Source organism: Suncus etruscus, chromosome 6 (assembly GCF_024139225.1).
Source record: "Suncus etruscus isolate mSunEtr1 chromosome 6, mSunEtr1.pri.cur, whole genome shotgun sequence".
Taxonomy (NCBI): Eukaryota; Metazoa; Chordata; class Mammalia; order Eulipotyphla; family Soricidae; genus Suncus; species Suncus etruscus.
The window spans coordinates 69,330,151-69,334,140 of NC_064853.1; the positions used below are offsets into that span (position 1 = coordinate 69,330,151).

Consider the following 3,990-nt stretch of genomic DNA (forward strand, 5'->3'; position numbering starts at 1 on the left):
CCCCTCCCAGGAAATAGGAGGGTTCTAGCAGGTAAGATCAAGTTACCTGGGAAGAATGGGGGGATGAGGCTACAAGTGAGGTCTGTGAGGATCTATGTTCTGTAATAAGGTGGTGTCTGTATAAATACTGCAGAGCATTCAAGAATTTCCTTAAATGTCAAAGAATTAAACTCAAGAATTTCAGGAACACATACAGCTGTTTAGATTGAGCAGGTGTCCAATCAACTCACTTTATAGATGTCTATAATAATGTTATAATGCCTTTATCAGAAACAGGTGCAAAATGCGCTTAGATGTCATGGACCCCCACTACAGTGCTCACTATAAGTAGGTTTTTTTTTTCAGTTCTTGGGTCATACCCGGCAGCACTCAGGGGTTACTCCTAGCTCTACACTCAGAAATCACTCCTGGCAGGCTCGGGGGACCATATGGAATGCCAGGATTCGAACCACCGTTCTTCTGCATGTAAGGCAAGTGCCCTACCTCCATGCTATCTCTCCAGCCCCTCTCTATAAGTAGTTTCAATGTCTTAATTTTACTATGTTTATCCTTGATCTTTTTGACAACAGTGGTACTTTGAGATATAGATTGGTCATCTCAGTTCCACATCATAATGCTATACTCTATTTGACTCAGAAGATAGGTCTCATTATGATAATGTCATGACAAGTTCTGATCTATTCATTTTCTACTGGATTATGCCTGCTAATATAATCTAATGTTTATGTCCACAGATAGCAATGGAATATGTAACTGCATACCATGAACTCCTGTTACAGAGCTCATTCATTGAATATGGTATTGTAACCTGTTTTCAATTGTAGGTAGTTAACCATTGTACCATAAGGCTCATAATTTTAGATTGCTTTTAGGAAAGGAAACTGGATGCTCAAGACCACTGGACAATATTTCATGGTATATACTCCCCTTACAGTGCTCATTACCATAATCACTTAGTTTTCTAGACTTGAAAATTAAGATTGTTTTTAAGAATGTTCTATACACAATCTAATCCATGAAGCCTTTTTTTAGTAAAGTTTACCCTCACCAATCGTGATTGGCCTAGAAAATGGAAAACATTTGCATCAGATTTTCTGGCTTTATATTTTTAAGTGTCTGTCCCATTGCACCTGGGTCAGCTTTTTAACTATAACCCAAGGATCAGTCCTCAGTATCTGCCGATGAATGTGCATGAGTGTATATGTTTACCATAACAATGTCTGCCTAATGTCCATCTGTAATATATATGTAATGTCTATATTGTATATTGTTCTTCCCCCTGTCATATGTAGCCCATCCTTCCCCCCTTTGCTTACCACCTTACAAATTCTTTTCTAGCCCTTCACTCTTTCACCCCACCTGTTATTGCTCCCCATTTAACTCTTTTTGCCCTCAGTTTTTAACTCCTCATGAAGCAGAACATTCTCCCTACCCCAGCCAGTTGCCAACCAACTCCCAAAGTTGGTTCTCAGCCTGAGAAGAAGCTAATATTTTGCTTCTATTGATTTGCTCTCAGATGCCCCTTTTCCCTTGTCCCTTTTCCCCTACCTCCCTTACTGTGGACTTTTGCCTGCTACCAGATTCAGAGAAGCTCCCAACTCGAGGACATTTCCTGATATGTGACTGCTTGGAGCCATTTTTTAAACTCCACAAGACCAAATTTTATCCCCACTCCCAGACCTCCAGATTTTACCCCCACTCTCAGACTATTTTAAAAGACTTAAAAGGGACATGTGTATCTCCTTTGAATATTCCTTTAAATGTATTTCCTTAACAGGTGTAACCCTTATTGAATATTTTCTTATGTAGCAGCAATTTCCTCCAATTTTTGGGATCTATTTAGTAGGGAATTCTAGTAGATAAGTTTCTCTAGTGTTTAGCGTTTATGTTAGAACCAGGTTATGGAGATTGTTTGGCTTGATTCCTCTGCCACCATATGCACTAGAAATACCTGTGACATTGTTCTTTTTTGCATAGGCACATTAAAATGGGGAAATCTTATGTGTTCAAACAAGTTCTTATCTAATAGAAATAGGAACACAAACACAAAAAAAAAAAAGAAATAGGAACACATAAATTTTATACAGCAGTGGGGCCTTACATCATGAACACTTGTCACAGTGACTTGGCTTAGGCTTTAGAAGGCTTAGAAGATTAGATATTGACCATTCACTCCTGAACCTTGGATACCATCTATAGAAACAACCATGGTTGTTTATACCATTACCAGGAATCTAACTTCTACCAAGGAAGGTCCTACTGCTGCTGTGGCATTGACTTACTCCAGAGAGGATCTTATGACACCCTGATGACTTGATAACAGCAACAACCTGCTTTCAGGGAAGGGTTCTCTGAATTGCCACCTAATGGTGAGATGAAACCAGAAGATGCTTCATGTCATCCTGACTTTGATAAAGAACCTATACAGAAACCAGGATCTTTAACTACATAATCCTGACAGCAACCATTGTGATTATGAAGAACTTTTACTGAGACCACAGAGAAAGACTTTGGGGTTGGACAACTTAGAATACCTGGAGCCTGGAGTTAGTCCTATTCCAGAATACTTCATGGGTAAGGTCTCCCTGCTTTTAGGCCAAAGATTTTTCCTTTTTATTTCTTCCATATTTTGCTGTGCCTATGCAAACAATTGCCATACACACACCTTTTTTATTGTAATTTTTAATCTCTCATCTTTAAAAACATAGCTTACTAAACTTTCTGATATTGTATTAATGACTTTATTGGAGGTACAATAATTTTCACCAATATACTTGCTACTGAACTTTATCTTCCTTCTTTTTTACTCCATTTTATTTTTTAAGTTTTTGTTTTCTTTTGTTTTTGGGTCACACCCAGTGGCACTCAGGGATCACTACTGGCTCTATGCTCAGAAATTGCTTCTAACAGACATGGGGACCATATGGGATGCTGGGACTTAAACTACCTCTGTCCTGAATTGGCTGCATGCGAGGCAAACACCCTAACACTGTGCTATCTCTTCGGCCTCTTTCTTTCTTTTTTTTAATAACTTTGCTTTCTGTCATCTTGAAACAAATGTATTGTTATCAGTTATGTCAACTCTGTAATGCATTTTCTTTAAAAAAAAAAAAACTATACCTTCTCAAGTAGATGGACTAGGACTGACAACTCTGGGGCCTTATCAAAATGGGGAAAGACAGATTCCCTTTATTACCTGAAGGAACAAAACCCTCAGCCACACCTAATAACCTAAGACAAAGAAACAGCCTAGCTCCACAATTAAACCTTCAAGTGGCAAAGCAACAAAATCATTCCAGCTCCATAGCTCCTGGACAATGCAGTTACATAGGGGACCACATGATACATCTAAATTTTATAGTACTATCAGCCCACTAAGATCACAGCAAATCTTGTGCTCGCTTTGGCAGCACATATACTAAAATTGGAATGATACAGAGAAGATTAGCATGGCCCCTGCGCAAGGATGACACACAAATTCGTAATTGTTTCATATAAAAACATAGAATAAACAAAAAAATGATTACAGCAAATCTAACTGGAAATTTCATAGAAGAAAGACACAGTCAATGAGAAAAAACAGTAACACAGAAGCCCCATCTATCACCAACCAGGCCAGTAAATCTTAGATGATGACTTACTTCAGTAACACCATTGTGAGATGTAATAGTTATCACAAATATCTGTTTATTGATATAAGTTTTGATAATTCCATTTGCCTTTGTGTTTGTAAAAACCAGTATGGCAAAATTTTGTTTGATACTGCAAGGGGGCTGCCTGGAGATGGGAAACTAGAGAAATTGGTGGAGGAAAGGTCTCTGATGGTGGAATTGGTTTTGGAACATTGAATTGTCTGACACAAAACAAGTATATGACAAACAACTGGTAAATTATTGTTATAATAAAAATATTAACGAAATAGTCCCCACAATGATAGCAGATGTTTTATAATTTCTTTGGAGAAAAATTTTTTTCTAATTTCTTTTAGGG

The 3,990-nt window shown here is 37.9% G+C and overlaps 1 non-coding gene across 1 annotated transcript; it reads left to right on the forward strand.

The window, feature by feature from the left end:
* The first annotated feature begins 3,394 nt into the window (after window positions 1–3,394).
* LOC126013133 (U6 spliceosomal RNA) lies at window positions 3,395–3,500 on the forward strand. Its single transcript, XR_007497463.1, has one exon. It is a non-coding gene; the product is annotated as a U6 spliceosomal RNA (small nuclear RNA).
* The last annotated feature ends 490 nt before the right edge of the window (window positions 3,501–3,990 follow it).